The sequence below is a fragment of the Haliaeetus albicilla genome, chromosome 17 (assembly GCF_947461875.1).
Source record: "Haliaeetus albicilla chromosome 17, bHalAlb1.1, whole genome shotgun sequence".
In the NCBI taxonomy this organism is placed as follows: Eukaryota; Metazoa; Chordata; class Aves; order Accipitriformes; family Accipitridae; genus Haliaeetus; species Haliaeetus albicilla.
This window is the reverse complement of record NC_091499.1, coordinates 10,638,146-10,656,362: the sequence shown is the minus strand read 5'-3', so window position 1 is coordinate 10,656,362 and position 18,217 is coordinate 10,638,146.

Below are 18,217 nucleotides of genomic sequence, written 5' to 3'. Positions count from 1 at the left end.
TTTCTCTACAGCTTAGCAAGACCAAAGGAAGTGACTCTGAGGTAAGCTCTGAAATTCAAAGATGTAGTACAACAAGCTGCAACAATCTAACTAGTCCCCAATTCTTACATGGTTCAGTTTATCCATCTGCTGTTGAACCTCTCTGTTATTTGTATGCAAAGGTCACAACAGATGTTGGGTACAAGGAGATGCAGAGGCTGGTAGCAGAGCTGTAAGGTTTTTACGTGGGAAGAAGGGACTGAGCAGCTTGCTGGGCCGATTAGCCAGTGGTGGAGCCTTGCTGGTTCCTCATAGCCCGGCTCATCCCAGCTGCCCCATATCTGGGAGATCTGGGCCAGATCTGGGAATTTAGCACTTCCATGTGACCAGGTGCTCGAGTGGGAGCTCAGTACCCTGCATATTTTCTCTCTGTGCTCTTGCTTTGGTCGCTCTCTCTCTGTTCTGCTTATTCTAAATGCAAAAATCCGTTGATTCCTAAGGCACAATTGACAACCTCTGATCAGCTGGGTATACTGTTACTCAGCAATGAGCAACATTTCTCCCCCCAGAAATACTGTTATGCATAGTGGCCTTATTTCCTATTGTACTGCAATAAATGGTTCCATGTGATGTAGGGCACAGGGCCTGAAAATCTGATTACTTTAGAGACTAGGGTTTCATAGTCACTTAACACCAACATTGTTGCAAATGACCAGAATTAGTGCAAGAGAAGTAGGCACGAAATGCTTGATCATAAATATCAGGCCTTGAGAGAGAATGAAAGCTTCTGTTTTTAATAAGAGAAGAGCCGTTTTTGGAGTAGCACAATCAGACTCAGACAGCTCATTTCTGCTTCAACAGAGGACAAAAGGAGAAACTTTAAAATTGTGGACGGTGTTGGCATTAATGCTAGCAAGTCTATACTGTGAGCAGTTCAACAGGAGGAACTTAAATCATCATCAGAACTAGCTCACAGGTTCTGTGGATATATTCTTCCTGTAAAGGTGATGTATCTAATGAGTCTGTATAGAAATGTGTTTAAAAAGGCTGAAGAGTAGCTACTTCTAGAGGTTTATGTACCAACTTCACATGTGAAATTACTATTTTGTTGCACTCTTCAGAATATGCTGTCAAACTCTCATGACATCAATGTTTAAGTTTACTTCGAAGTCCAAGTCTTAATGTCAATAACTGCAATTTATCATAATGAGGTAATGGTTAGTGTTTGTGGGCTGGCTTTGCACTTCAGCTGACAAAATATATTGACTTGTCGGTTGAGCTCTTCATTAATGTGATCCTCAGATTCAATATTTCACCTTGTATTTGACACAAAGTTGTTGATATGTCAATTTAATATATGCAAAACTACAGGAAATGTTATGTTCCACCATATTCCTCAGTTTTCCAGTTAATTCAAAACACTGACATGCCAAGATGACACACACTTTAGGAAGTGATGACCTGCTTCATTAGTAAATAATATTTCTAGAGAATTCAGCTTGCTTTGAATGTTTTTTGTCAGTTCTGTTATGTTCATGCTCTGAAAAGGTGTTTGTTACCCAAAAAAGCAGAAGTCCTATGCAGTCACCGCTTACTGTTGCAAAGCAGTGTTGGCCATAGAACTAGCTCAGATAGATTGGTGCCCAGAGCCCAGACAAGAGTGGTTCCAGCAAATGAGAATCTGAATCTTCTGGACATACTTGGAGAAAGATACGGGCCTGAATTAGTGATAGTTTTATCTGTTGTTTATACTAAATCTGAATCTGCTTCATCTGAAAAGGCTAAAACTAAAGCTTTGTACCGTAATTTTCTAGGTCTTTCCTTGCCAAACATAACCTGCTGCAGGCTGGCTGAAAGCCTGTCCCTTCTTGAAATAGCGTCACTGTTCCAGTTGCTCCCCACCTTTAGGCTCTTGGCTTGCAGAAGTACCAGACAGGTTTGCAGGGGAAGAGGTCAGTACTTGCTCCACTGTTCGTTGTTGCCCTAAAGTACACTTCTATAGCAAAGACTCTTTACCCACGGTGAAGTAAATAATCTGACTAAGTGTCAGCCGTGATGTTTGTCTCAATTTTAGAATTTAAAGTCCATAAAGTAAACATTTTTAAGAAGCATCAGTGAATCAGAACATCAGTATTGCTATCAGGAAAATCCAAATACTGTGGGCAAATAGAAACGCTCTCCTGAAATTTATTTGCCTGTCGCCTTCTGTTCAGAGGTTTATGACCCTTAAATAGTTAGTATCTTGCATCTTCCACTCCACCAGAATGAACATTAAACCTCCAGGAGCTGGATACATTTCCAAATTTTTCCTTTGTGGCCTTTCTAAACGTTGGCGGTAACATCCAGATTTCAAAACAAGCACTCAGCCTCCAATTCTGCAGCAGGGAATGGCAGGAGAAGTGGAGATAGTACAAATGGACCCTGCAGTCCCACCATGCGCTTTTGAAGTGTCACAGGTGCTGTGACAGCACCCACCATGTATAGTTCTATCTAAATATATCTCAGTGCACCTCTCACAGGAGTCTGTACCCTAAAAGGAGAACTGACATCAAAGGCTAGTCAAGAAGGATAAAGCATGATGTGAAAATGCTTGTGCTACCTGAAAGCTGGACTATTGCAGTGAATGTGAAGTGTAGCCCCCGCACAGACTTAACCTACACCAGCACTGCAGCCACTTTGACTGTGCTGTGCACTTACATTCATTTGCACACCACTGGGTTTTACTTGGATGCTATAATGTAGAGCCAAGAGTGAATTTAGAGCGTATTGGAGGAAACCTGGACTCCACTGTGGCCAGTGGTGATGTTGCCACTGACTTGAGCTTTATGGATACCACATTTTCAGACCCTAAGCCATCGCCCTTTCTGTTGCTGAGTGCTTTACCCATGCAGCAGCTGTAGTCATACTGTTTTCAGGGATGGTCTTCTGGCCCTTTGGGGTGTTTTTCAGGTGGATAACCGGCTTTTTGCGTTCCACATGCTCATATATTGTTTTTAAATTTGTGCTTCTGCAGTTTTTGAGCCACAGTCTGTCTCACGCTGAAAGATAAGACAAGTCTGGAACTCGGTGCTCCCTCCCCCAGAAGCCTTGCCGATGGATAGTGTATTCCCTTCCACTGCAGATAATGGACTATATATTTCCCACAATGTTTTTATTGTATTTCACAGAGAAAAGTAATAAAAATAGAGGCTGTATCACAATCAAAGCAGTGTTTCCATTCCTCAGGCAATATTTTTCACTAACCCAAAGGAAAACACCTCCCCACCCTTTCCTGGTTACTATACTCAGTATATGGTTCTCAGTAAGAAGAAAACCAGATGCCATATTTAAATGTAAGATGGCAGAAACCAGAAAACCAGAAAAATGGGTCCCAATTCAGGGAAATATTCCTGCATAGTCTTTGTATTCTTTGAAGTGCAATATGGACGCTAATGTTTCCAGAGACATCCGCAAAGACTCTTTGATATATCACCAAGTAGATCGCTGTTTGTGTATGATAAATGCCTTGTTGACATAGTGTGCGCTACAGATTACCTGTCCCGTACTCAGGCGGGGCCTTCTCAGTGCCACACAAAGATGTGCAAGCAAATGCCGTTTATGTGGTTCTAGTAATCCTACACAGAAGTGTAGCTTCGCAAGTGTTAAACAGACCCCACAGCTATGTTAAGAGACCAGTTCTCAGGGAGAACCGGTTACGTGCCAAGCCTATGCAATCTAGTCATCTTCGTGGTGGTAATTAAATAGCATCTTACAATGAATATAAAAGCAATTAATCTAAGCAGGCATTTATTTCACTTTGCTATAACTGAAAAGGATATATTAATTTCCTGAACATTCTGGGAGAGGAAGGGGACCAAATGTCTGGGGGCTGTAGTATTGAATGTTTCAGCCCCAACGGGGTTTTTTTTTTGTGGAAAGAGGGAAGCGTTGGAAAACAAAATTTAAATGAAGAGAAGGCAAATGAAGTGTGGTCTATGAGCAAGGAACCTTTAGACATCAAAATATACCATTGCAAATGTCTAAAAATGGTCTGTCTAGTGTCACGTCCTTGCATTCAGCAAAGGACAGAACTGTTACATTAAGGAGTGAAGTGATCCATGATACCTTTAACTTATGAAATGTTGGGTAGAATGAAGGCCTTTGTTTGGTAAGTTAAAGGCTGAACTACTTAAAATAATCTAAGGTTGAATGTCTGCCATTCTAAGTCTTTAACATTCTGTTCTTTTTTATTTTATTTTTTTTTCTTTTTGAAACATACTATTAGCAAAGATGAGATGATGCTTAAAAATTTCCAGCCAGATGTGTCTCCAAACATTCCCAGAGATGAAGGATATTCAAATGTAGTTTGGATTCAACCCATTATATAGATAAGTTTGTTTTATAGCTGGCCGCAGCTGTGAAGTTTGGATTCAGATCTGTAAGTCCCCTAAACTTTGAAGACTGTAGTCAAATCTGTGGTTTTGGATTTGAATCTCCAGTTGCTTGCTGCGTCAGACTGTCATTCACATCTGTTACACCGACAGCTCAGTGCAAAACTCTGATACCAGTTTCAGACTCTGCAAAGTTGAACCTCAGAAAGGCCACTTCTCAAGCACACTGTTACATATGAGCAGCGACAGCCCCTTATTGCAGGTCTGTAGGTTAACAACTCTCTACATGCCATCTAATGGCCATCGGTGACCCACCACAGAGCACTGGCTGGTGGGTCACAGGTTGTTGTCTCCTGCCCTGCGAAATATGCTTTACATACTTCCTTCATATTATGTTTCTGTGTAAGCGACTGCTGTAGCTTCCCACAGGGATATTACATGATCCTGTGTGGAAGGAGAGAGGGTTGGCGTAATTGCAAATAGGATGAAAGCTGGTCCTTGAGGCACTCTCTGAGGGCTTATCTATACAGTATGGTTGCTGAGAAATAAACTAGGAGGTGAATTTACAACACCTCAGCTCCACAGGTGGGCACTCTTAACATGCAGTAAGCAAGTGGAAGGTACTCCGTGTGGAAAATAAGAGGGAAAATACTCCACACAAGCAATGTTCCCGTGAGGACACAGTGCTGTGAGGCTGAGGTCCTGCAGTTTCCCTCTCTTGTTTGCTCTACAGGCAGACCTTAAGACTTCAGCCACACTGTAAAAAATAACAACCCACAAATGTCTATCTGGGAGGGTGTCACTGGTTGTCACCATGGCACAGACAGCCTCACCAACTGCAGTGACAGAGCCACCCATGGTAAATGCTGGACAACTCTTCTGACCTGTTAATAGTTGGCAGACTATTTGATGACAGTTGCAAGAATCTGATGCACAGCAGTATCCTTTACAGCAGTTTAATCTTTGTCATCAAATCCCCCAGCAGCCATGATTAATAGCAGCACTTGAGCTTGTTTTGAAAGTTGTATATTTGGCAGCTATGAACTTTGATCTATGGTTTCGCTTTAAAGAATCATTATGACACAAACTTTTCCTGTAATCCTTCCATCTAATTAAACCACACACAAATACTATGTGGGGAAATATGATGCTATTGATATAAGCTGTGTGTTTATTACAATATTTTAGGCACTTTATTAAAGTGGATAGTTGTTCCCAGCAAGATAGTAGCTCCCCCAAAACAATAACATCACCCAGAAAGAATATATAAGAGAATTTCCCAAGGCCAAATTCGATTAGAAACTTTCTTTGTTGATTAGCACTGTGCCCTTGAACTCATTAAGGGCTCAGATGTTTTAACCTGAGCTAAAATTACTGGCACTTAATGAATCCAGCCTACTAATGTGTACTTTTCCACAAAAAGTTTGCCTTTGTTCCAGATAGTCAAGGGACTTCAATGTCTAACATGATAGTATTTGTCCTCCTGTAGTAGGTTGTTCAGTATTTGGGTACAATTTAATGGGGAAGTTTTCAAAGATCCAAGAAAATTTATTTTCATATAAATATTTTAGACCATGAAACACCCATCTTTTTGTAGCTGAATCAACAGTAAACCAGACATTTCTTGCTGGACTCTATCCTGCTATACACCCTGTAGTGAAATTCCCATCAGGTACATAAAGGTAATTTTTTCAAGCCTAGAATATGAACTGTGGATCAGAGTCCCAGCAGTGTTTTCTTCCAGGGCTAAGGTGCAGGGCTGCATAGTCTAGACTGAGTTGACTTGCTTGTGTATTGCATCTTCATGACCCCGGCATTCGTGCAGAAGAGGGTTCCTTCCTCTAGAGCAAACTGCTCAGGTTGTGAGCAGCAGTTTTATGGAGCTACCTGGAACCTATGGAGTTTCTCCTAATTGGCCCAAAGTGTGATCTGGGTGCCACAAAACAGAGATAAAACAGAGAGGTGTAAGTCACCATCTTGAGGTTCCTGCTGCTGCCAGGTCCATGAGTGTTTATATTTGCTGATCACCATCTTTTCCATATTTTCTGGGTAGACTTTCAGCCAGCTGGCTTTTGCCTAAAACATGACTCCTGTCAGTCCTGGTTAAGTCCAGTGACCATGGTTTCTGAGTCAGTTGGAAAGCAGACAAAGTACCAAGTAAAATAATTTTCCCAAATTGTCTCACAAATTTCCAGAGACTTCATATAAATGTAGAACAGCTGAGGCAATATGAGTGATCCCTTAGGGAATTCACAGCTGAGCGCCCTCAAGCAGAGGGAATAGCTGCCCATCACCACGCTCTGGACTTGATCAGAAAGGAGTGAAACAGAACTGCTCTAATGCAATTCCATCTCCTCGTGCCAGGTTCTCCAGTCTTGGTATTAATCCCCTGTGACGAGCTGTGTCCAAGGCTACCACAAGACTAAGCAGAATTAGCAGGGACATTTGTCATGTGTCTGCTGTCATGAGGGAGGCTGGATCAGTGGCCAGAAATGGCCTTGACCTAACCTGCTCCTGAATAGCTGGATGCAAGTTACTTGAGCTGTTGTCCTTTCTTTAGTGGCTCTTCTTTAAAAAGCAAAACTTGCTCAGGTGTCCTGGAATCCCTCGTACATCTGCACAACCAGGGCTTTGCGTGACAGTCGCTGGCTGGGCAGAGTGGAGGTGTCACACTATTCTCAACGGCCTCAAAGTCTTGAGGGTAGATATAGGATCAAAATGTATTTCATATGCAACTGGAATAAAGTTTTGTATAAAGAGGTTATAAAACCTCATAAGGACTTTTTACTAGATCAAGGGCCGCCTCTTGTTCTTATTGAACTCAATGGGAATTTTGCTACTGACTTCAAAGGAAGTTGAAAGGAGGCATGAGGGGTTGATTTCCACTACTACATGTGTGCTTCTGCACACCAAATTTGCATCTGGAAAGACTGTTTTAGTTGTTTTTTGTTGCTGTAGTTGTGGTGTTTTTTGCTACTTGAGAGTTTGTATAAGCACAAGATCTGCTACATGCAGATTGTCTACACACAAGCAAATAGCTTATTTCTGTTGTGCAAAACTATATGTATACTACACATTGCATGCATGCAACATACACAATGAAAAAAGGATGCACTTGACTACCTCATCTGAGTGGCATCATTCTCCTGGGAGATCAAAATCTCTCCTAATCTCTTCCTAATGACTGCTGAAGCAGGTTTTGCATTTATCACTGTCAGCTGTATAAAACCAAATCAAATATAAATGAATCCTTTGCAGTTCTTTTCCCAGGCTGCAAAATGGAAAGCTTCAGCTTCGATTCCATAAGCAGGCATAGAGCAGCCTTAAGACCAGATTCGAGAATCCAAACAGTTGTCAAAATGGTTTGGAACTTACTTTAATTTAAACCACTTCTGAGTGCATACTTTTCCATTCTTTCTCTGCAGCAATTTGCAGAGGATGAGATTTATCAACTACACCCAAACACACTACTTTAGGCAAGAGGGCTTCTTACACAGGAGTATAACTTAAAACTTCAGTGGTTCAGAAACAGGCATGAAGTTGTTAGAATGGGGGCACAATTTAAAAAGTAGTGATTCAGTATGAACAAGGGAGTGACCTTGGAAATACCTGGCAGTTCCGTACAAACCTTGTGTGCACTAGAGGCTCCCTGGGGCCTAAGCAAAATCAGATTGAACTCATTTCTGTGTCAGTAATAACATATTCTCTCTGCTTTACAGCTGATTGAGACCTTGCTGCTGATAATTTTCTTTTAAGGATGATTTCATAAGCTGTAGATCTTCATGTTAGGATACACTCCTGCATTGAGTGCTTCAGTAATTACCATCCCATTCTTGATATTTACACACTCTTTATGAATCTAGATAATGCTACTATTTCATAGATTTTTATATACTTCAGATATTAGAAAGCATTATGATAGCCTTCATCAGTGATCTTGTAACCAAGCCATATGTATTTAATTCCTTCAACCTTCTCTTGTGAGAAGATGCCAGGGAGACCAGAAGGCAAGCTGAGACAGCATCTGCATCCCTGAGTAAGGATGTAACAGAAAGCAGAGTGGTTGCGTCCTCTCAGCCTCTCAAAAGAAAAATGCTCTGCTTGCTCCTCCCCTCCTGCATGACTCTTTTTCTGGATTACTCAAACCATGGGCATGGAGTAGAAGATTGCTGAAGCTTCATAGAAGATGACTACTGCTAAATTGGAGAGAGTTCAAGGACCAATATGAGGCGTGTAGGGGGATGCTGACTGTGTGGATACGGAGAGTAGCAAGTAGGGAGGCTTGGTGAAAGCCTACGCAACCTTGTGGTAAAGAGTTTGGGTAGTCCCATAAAGCATTAGCACCTGGTTGCTGATGAGAACAAATCCAGTTTTCTGAGCTGACTGATGTTTCTTTCCTCTTCATGAAAAATAAGTACTTAAGATCTCACACTCTGAAGCTAACCCAGTCAACTTTTCAGAATAGGTTTAATACATTTTGTTGTATTTGAGGTCAAAGGGCTTTGCTGCAGCTGCAGCTCAGCCAAATAATCTGGACCTGTTGCAGGACTTACTAGTCAGAGCTCTGATTTGTGTCAGGTGTATGTTCAAACCAGATGTGACAGGGATACTTTCTGGTGTTGAAAGCTAGGGAAGGTGTCCCACACTTCCTGGGAGCTTAGCCTTGGGCAATATATACTGAATAAAATAGATTTAAAAGGCAGACAATAAAAAAGTGACATTGGAAACTGAGTTATAATTCATCTAATAAACAGAAACATCCTATACCATGGTTGTGGTTGTGCCTAGTGTTGATTTTTTTATGCTTTCTGTAAGGCTTGCTTTATGTCCAGGATTAGCTTTTCAACATCCAGGAGTGATAAGGGCTTTTGAAGGGATGTAGGTAGCTAGCCATAAGATAAAGGGCACAGAGCAGCTACTAGATTTCTTTTCATTAAAGCAAACATAGCTACCAAAGCTGAGAAAGACAGTGTCCTGGAGACAAGCATGGACACAGAAGCCCGATTTGGAGATCCACATCTTTTAAAAGGTGGAGTTTGGACTAAGAAGTCTTTATGGTTGAAGGAAATGAGTAGACTGAAGGGATATCTGTGCATATAAATCATCGATACACAGAAGTTGGAGCTCATGGTATCACAACTGGGCTAGGCTTGCCTGTCAACTCAGGCAACCCGCAGTGTGGGGTGAACAGGTAAGGACATAGCATGGATCCTCATCACCCATTTTGACCTGATAGGAAGATGTTTCAACCAGAGTGCTTCATGCCATTTTGTCATAGGAATTTATGCCCATAGGTCCTGGTGGGACCTCGTAGATCCTCACTTTGCATTGACAACAGTGTTTCAGTGTAAAATAATCAGTGACTGAGAATACTCTGATGGACAGTTTCATTGCGACAATTAACAGGAATTTTCTCACATCGCTGTGTTAGACTGTTTTTTAAAGTGGTTCAGGCCACTTGCTCTTCACTGAGAGTCCAATACTGCACCCTGTTTCCCTAAATGTCAACAAAAAGGAGGAAGTGTGTGAAATACCTATATGTAACTGCCTGCTCCTTAGAAACCCAGAATACACTCTGCTTATGTAAAAGCACAGCACAGCTCTCTTCAATAAGCAAAACGACAACACATGTATTTAAATATCAGAGCCTGAATGGAGTCTGCTTCTTTTCCCACACCTCTGTAAAATCAAAGTTTGAAACCCTGTAGGAGCTCTTTTAAAATACCCTGGCTTCCTTGCTGCAGACCATATGTTGTTTCAAAAACCAGGACTGCAAACTCGAATAATTGCATGACTTGCATTCTATCACTGTAGACTGTGCTCCGCTGGCTTCAACTGGCACGGTTTGGTAGCTGTTACAGATGCCACAATTCATTGCTTTGAAGTCTGCACATTAAAAAAAAAGTGGGGGGGGGGGAAAGCTTTCAAAAGATTTGCCTGACTTTCTGTTATGAATAAGTCGACATTTCGCAACATCTGTCATAGTCCCTGCCACTTCAGCTTCCTTCTGCTCAGGCTTATGTGTTTTATGTTAATACTGGAGCAGCTGTGGATTCACGCTCTGAGCGAGGTGCAGCAGAGCGGTAAGGGCAGGTAACTGCTCTCTCTGAGGCTCAGGCCACGAGGTGTTGTCTTGCTCCTGCTGACAAGAGGTAGGGAGCAGAGAGAGCATGGCTATTGCAGTAATATCTGTCTGGGAATAAATTGTCATTATAATGGTCTGCAACAGCCTGTCCTTGTGGAAGAGGCTCAGATCATCCCTGAGGAGCCTGCAGGTACCCCAAACCACTTCCCAGCACTGCTCAGGCATTTGCCCCTTCTCTAGTGCTCTGAACAAGGTGTGATGGACAGTTGTGGCTTAGGTCACTGGGCTGCAGCTGAGCTTCTCCTTTTCTTGCTGTTTGGAGGCTCAGGGCAGTGAATCCACGCTCTGCTCAGCCCCTCATTGTGACTAGTTCAAGTGTTACCATCAGAGGAAATAAGCCTTCCCTGTGCTGTTTCTTTGGTTATTGATTTTCATATTCCTAGATGCAATCTGTATAACCTCATTCAGCTGTTAAATGACAGGACTCAGAGAGAAAAGCATGTCCCAGGTGGACTTGCTACCAGCCTGTTTTAATAAGTTTTTGAAAATAAATATTGCCAGTAGGAGAAAGCAGTGCTATCAGTGATGATTAAGCTTTAACTATTAAAGCACTCGAGCACTAAGAAAAAGCACCTTCACTTTAGCAACTTCAGCTGGTTCCCCAATATGATATCATTTTGCGCGCAGTACAATTTCCCCATTAAAAAAAGTGATACTAACCCCTCCTTGGCATGTTACTAGCAGGGTTCCTCGCATAGTGCTCATGCCCAGGGAGGTGCCCTGGCTGTCTGCAGCGCCCTGGCTATGCCGAATGTTGGTTCTTTCATTCAGGCTCTACGTGGAATAATTCCACCCGGGTTGTTTTCAGGTTTGAATTTGGAGGCTGGAATTCATCACCTCGGAGGCTGCTTCCCCCGATTCAGTGGTGTGTTCGATCACAAGCATCTGTAATCCCTGTAATCCATTTCACCCTGCTCGCCTTTTGCATGGAGGATGGGAAGAGAAACGGTCTGACTCCATAAAAGCATGTAACACTGCCTGTGACCCTGCTTAAAAGCCAGAGGAAGGTGTCCTTGAAGCTATTAAGAGGAACTATGTGACAGCTCTTTACACTATTATTTTAAGTATCAGCTTCAGCTTCCTTATTCATTTCCAGTGTATTTTTGTTTTGTTTTGTTTTTATTTGGTAATAATATCCTGAGCACGGCACTCATCTGGTTTAGCTGAGGTGGTGCTACTGAGGTGGGGTTCCCCCCCTCCTCTATACTGTTGGTCTGTTTTATAGAACATGGGAAAAGGGTCAGGGCAAACATAATTAAAATGCCAGCACATGAGCAGATTTTGTCCACATGTTCTTAAGATCTTGTTGTTCTCGGGTTTGCTGTTTCTATGCACCAGGTGTTAAGACCAAGTTATGTTAAAGGGGTTTCATATTAAAAAAGTATATTTGATGTGGTATATTATTAGCTGGCAGCAGTGCTGTCTCATCCTAGTGAGGTAAAATCGAAAATTTTTGCATAGCACTGCACTTTGCAATCTTTTGCAATGAGAAGCATCTAGGTCTTGGAAAAGTGAATTCATTTCAGCAGATACTGCTTTGTCTCTCCCCTGTCAGCCATGATTTGGGAGGGTTTCTAAATCTTTGCCACTTGAAATCCCATTGAGCTGAAACTTGCCCAAAAAACTGTCAGCCTTGTTGCTTTTTTTTCTTTAACATGCTGTTCATTACTTCCATATACCTTCTCCCACAAATAAAAAGTGGTAAAAAAAAAGGAAACAAAGGACTTTTTAAAAAAACTACTAAAAGACAGATTTCTAACTGGTGGTGATTTACAATCTTTGCAAACAATTAGGCTTCAGTGAACACAGAGATTTTTTTTATTTTGATGATTAACATTGTTAAAGAAAAATATTTTGAAGCCTTGAGATATTGATGTTTGAAAAAATTAATTAGAACCATGCTGTGTTTTTCATAAGGATGTGATTGTCTATCGTGATGCTTGCAAAAGTTCAGATTTAAAATTGAAAAACATTTATCCAGGATCCCTTGTTTAACTAAGAATCAATGTAAGAGGCAAGCATGAATGGAAAAGTAGTTAGAGGTAGAAGGGAACATTTTTCTCATGTAAAATCCTTGAGCAGAAACCACCTTTGCTCTTGCTCCTGCCCTTTTTAGTTAACAAGATGCCTAAACTGGAGGTCAAAGTGACACACAAAAGTGATCCTCTGAACAACCTGGGTTAAGGCTCAGCTGCACCACTGTCGTTATCTTTCCTGCACCTTCTAGGACACCTTCAGTGGCAGAATTTGGGGGGTGGGAGGAAGGCAGGAATGAGGATGGAACAATGTAGAAATAGAGTGAAACATGACTATATCATACATGCATGAATATACCATGCCTGGGTCATGTCATTTTTGTACAAAGGCAGCCTGGGAAATGTGAACTGAGCAGCTACCGTTTATCAAAGACTGGAGTCTGCACATACACAGGCTTTATGCATATTCTTCATAGATATCTACAATGCATGAACTGGTTGTCTAGTTACTACATTAGAGACCATGGCAGAAAATTGAAACTTCTAGGTTTCCATTCCTCTTTTTTCCTCAAAGAAGGCATGTAATTTAGGTCAGATAAATTACTTTCTACAAGCACCGCTAACTCTCCCAGAATTACAAAGGGGACCTAGGGAGCCCAGCACACATGTAGCAAGATGTCTGTAATTAGGTGGGACGAATCTTATCTAAAATCACTGCGCTAATGACTCTGACTTCCCCTGAGTCTCCTTGCATATGTACAGACATCATGTTCGACACATGGCAGCCCTTGTGCACACACACGTAACTGCTTCTCATTTGTCCAAGATTTGCTCCTTCCAGCCATGTGGTTTCTTTGGAAAAGGAAGCGCTTTTCTATTAATGCTTTGCAAGGTGCTATCTGTTAGGCAGAGTGACATTTATACCTGTGCCTGGAGCAGCACCCTCTGAACTTGGCAGGACTGGACATGAGCCCTTTCTGTTTCTCTTCATGAAGTGACACTTGGGAACGTTTTGCTCTCAGTGCTGGAGGTGCACAACTGTTTGGAAATCTAAAACCTTAGTATTTTGAACATCAGCTGAGGGCTAATTCTTCCGGCACTGCAAAATAATACTGGCAACACAATTTAGCTGTCTCTGTTCTTAAAGCAGGCCTTGACTCTTGCTGGTACTCCATGCTTCTTTACAGACCTGAGAGCAGAGAAGATCCGTAATTTCAGCAGTTAAAATGCCTTTCCTTTGTCAAAGACCTCAAAGAGCCGTAGTATAACTAAAAATTGGGCATGGGCCAGTATCTCCCTCTCTTTCTTGCCTTTTCCTTAAACAAAAAATTGAGCTATACCTCCATACTGACACAAAGTTGTGTTGTTATCAATATCAGAGTAGATAACATAAAGTGGATAGTTGTTATTTCACTTGGTGTAACTCATTAGCAGTAAAACAGGCCTGTATATTTACTTATCTACGCTGAAATAAACACATTGTAGCAGTTGTGACTGTTATAGTTAAGACTGAAGTGAAACTTCTCATTACAGTTTCCACTTTTATATCTAATTATAATGTTCTTAATCTCATACCAACTTTTCTTGGCTGAAACATTGTATTTGCACTCATTTGAGAAAAGCATTCATGGTTTTATCAGTCATGAGTAATGTAGTCATTTCTATTTCATACCAATATCCACACAATCTTGCCTTCATATTATATATATTATGTTTACTTATATAACTTGTTATTATTTTGTGTAAGTACATATACATATTTACACATATGTACACAAACACGTAAACTGATAAGGAAAAATATTTCAGCATTAGGCTTTCAAAGAATTATGAAGTTAGAACAGAGTGAAACGTTCACAATGAAACTTAAAACTTTACTGGCTATAAGATTTCATTACTAACACAAAACTCAGTCCAATACTTTGCTCAGGCCAGGGTCAACTTATTTTTAGCAGGAGGGATGGTCATGTAGTTAAAATACAAGTGAGAGTAAGGTTTGATTTTCAACACAAAAACTTCACACTGCTGAGTAGCTTCTAAAAAGAGAAAAAAAAGGAACAAGGTCTGTTTATTGACAAGAATGAAACCTTTCTAAATTCAGTGCAAAAACTTTGGATTTGCCTTGATCTGTGGTGTATATGGGAAGGATCTATATGTTTGCTTCTTGTTGTTTCTTCCACTGCACAGTATCACTACTTTATTCTTCTACTGACATTGCAGGGGAGAGGTAGGTGTGAAATAGCTCATCCATGCACTAGCCAGGAGTATTTCTTTAGATACAGATGTTGGCGTGGTTAGATTCTGCATCCTCCCTCCTTTCCCATGTGAGTGTGTTCGTGCCAGTGAGAAGGTTTTCAGAGAAGAAGGGGTGTTAATGCACACACAGCTGCACCAAGTTCCTGAATAATCATCTTGGAAACAGCTCTGCAGTTTCAGGAGTCATCTCCTCAGGCAGGAGGCAGGAGTGCTTCCTATTTTAGTCAGCCGCAGAGCCGGAGGTGTGAATGAAGAGAAAAGTTCTTGCAATAATAGTCACAACACACAGTTAGCATGAGCAAATCTCACAACCAACATACATTTACATGATCATTTGCTGCAGGGATCAACTCCGAATAACAAATTAATTTCTAAACTTTATTTGTAAGTGGGATTTCTAGATATCTAGAAACAAAAAGTGGGTATAAATAAAGTAGGTCTTAGAAAGATTAAAAACAGAAAGGGGAAAAGCAAGTGGGTTTTCCCCTGTTAATTGCTTCACACTCTTCACTAAATAATTTATTGTTATAAAAAAAGATATCTCAAGCTAATAAAACTACATAAAAGTTGATGACTTTGCTGATAGATCTTATATGTGAGAGAAGTTGAGAAGGGAGAATGAGTCAGTATCTCTGTCATGCAATAGGGTTTCAAAACATTCATCATCAGGAATTAGGTTCTTGCATCTCTGAAGCTGTTACACAAGTCTCTGACATTTTCCTCATAAGGATTTTTGAAAAATATATACACACATTGAAATTTTACACCTGCCATCGGTTCCCTCCCCTGTGTGCTGGGGAAAACAATACATTGTGAGCAGAGACATTTTAAAGTCCTTTTATGGAAAGACCATCGTGCCCAGTATTGTGCTAATATTTTCTTAATCTAAGCAGATGTTTGAACAAAGTTGTAAGACTGCAGCATCCGCGGCTGCTGGGAATTGCCCTGTTCCAAGGCAGAATCATGGAAAGTTGCCATAAGGAATTATTCCTCCGTGAAAATGAAGCATAGGTTTGGAGGTGACAGACTACCCCTGAGGAGAAACAAGGAACCCCTGGAGAAGTTCTTTTCTTTGGCAGTTGGCTTTATATGGGTTAGAAGCCCCCCTGGGTCTTCTGCAATTGTTCCAATGGGTGGGAAACACAGTTAACATTTAGGAAAAGCAATTTTTGACTGCCAAAACTGCAGTGTCTGACAGTTTTGCATCCAAGCAGAACTGATGAAAATCCAAATATTTGTGGATTTTGCTTCAGATGCAAATATTTTGTATAGCTTCAATCCCAAATTGAAGTCCCAATGGAATTTTGATTAAAACTCCTGATATTCATACTTCAGTGTTTCTCTCATTTCAAATAATGTCAAGCTGAATATTTCTTAATAACTTTCTGAGTGGATATACATGTCAAAAATATTTTAGCCTAGTACATGTTTATAACGTGGTATGTGTTATTTTCAAAGCTGGCTTCAGTGAGATTTTTTATGCAGGGTGTGTTTTATGGCCAAAATAACAAGCAGAAAATATGATTATTTGCCAGGAGGTATGATTCAAAGAACCAAACCACACACTTCTTGGCCTTGGGTCAATCGTGCTATCAAGTGCCTTATACAAAATCAAACTCTGGAGCAAAAAAAGTCACAGTTTAAAACAACAGTCAAGCTTGTGATGCCGTTTGGATTAGCAGAAAGGATATTGCCAAGGCTGAGTAAGTATCACTGTCTTCTGTAGCTAAGTAGACACAGTGGGCACGGCAGAGCTGATCACTGGAAGGAGAATTATGCGTGACGTGATCTCAATTTTTAAAAACTATGTCTGTATTTTGCTTAATATATTCAGTGATTACAGATATGAGCCTTCATATTAGTTCTTTGAAGCACACAGATCAGGAAGGTTCAGCAGTTTTGTCCTTCTTGAAAATCCAGAAAACTTTCAGCAAGGTTCCCTCACCAATGCCTGCTAGAGAAACTAAGCTGCCATGGGATGAGAACCAAAACTCTGACATGACTAAATAACTGATTAAAAGGTAGGAAAGAAAAGGTTAGGAATGAAAGGTGGGGGGAAGTCATGAGTGAAATCCTGCAGGACCTGTGTTCTGGTCTGTGCTGCTCAACGTGTTCATAAGTGATATGGAAAAAGGAGTGAATAATGAGGTGACAAGGTACACTGATGATAGTAAGTTATTTAGGGTGGTAAGGACAAGGGCCTCTTCATGGTCAAAGAAGGACCTGACAAGATTAAGTAACTATGTGAATGATATTTGACGTAGGTAAATGTAATAATGCATAAAAGAAAGAATAGTTCTAGTTTTACCTATTCAATGGTGGGTCCCAAGATCTGCTGCTGCGTCTTTCATGAATCTTTGCGTGACAATACGCACTTCCACAGAGGCACCATCTCAATGTGCAGAAGCAGTGAAGAAAATAAATCAGATGTTAGGCACTGGTAGGAAACAGAGGATAAAAAGTACATATGATTATGCCACCATACAGCCTGCGGTGGTGGTGTCTGGAACGGTGCAGGCAGTTTTGGCCTCTCTGCCCCCACAAGGCTGTAACAGAGCTGGAAAAAGGTCTGGCGAAGAAAAGCTGTCAAAGTAGGACACAGCTTCTGTGAGGAGTGACTGAGGAGAGCAGGAGACACCTGACAAGAGATACAGTACTGCTCTCCAAAACCATGCTTCTCATACAGAAGGCAACCCACTGTCTCTTCCAACACAAAGCCAGTCAAAACAGAGCAATGAGACCTTGTATGAAACTAATGGGTGGCAAGTGTGAAAGAAACAAAGGAAACACTTCCTCCGTAAAGCAACAGTAAACTGTGGAACACCTCGTGACTGGATAATTTGAATGCTAACAGTTACTTGGGTTGAAAAACCTAGTGGAAAAAGAAATTAAACAAAACCCTACTGAAGGCATGTAAACACAAAAAAAGCAGTTCCAGACTAGAATACTCCCTAAACTCCAAATAACTGGGGACTGAGGTTGTATTTTGGGGAAATATTGCTGGAGGCTTGCCCTGCTCTTGCTGCCTTCCCTAGATACCTGCTACTGACACTCTCGGAGACAGGCCACTCAGCTAGATGGACCTCCAGTACGGCCCAGTTGAACTACATTTGTATTCTTGTATTTGCAACTCATGATCTATGTTAGCTTGGTTACACCTCAGTGGACAAGTGAACTTTTAACTAGGAAAAGTAAAAATGCTCCCCTCCTCCCCAAACTGACAAAAACCCAACAAGTGTTTCTGGTGTAATTTTTGTATAAGTTTAGCTGAATAATGATTTAAAATCAGAAAATGGTTTGATGGTCACAAATGTTTCCTTGAGCATTTGAATTTCGCATGGAAAAACAAAGACAACTAGTGTGAATCCTTCCCTCCATGCTCAATAAACTCACCTTTGTGTTTCTCTTCTGCACCAAATCACTCCAGTGTTTTTAATCCTGCTCTTAGAAAAGCAGCAGGAATACTTCCATGGGTCACTGTAAAAACTTTT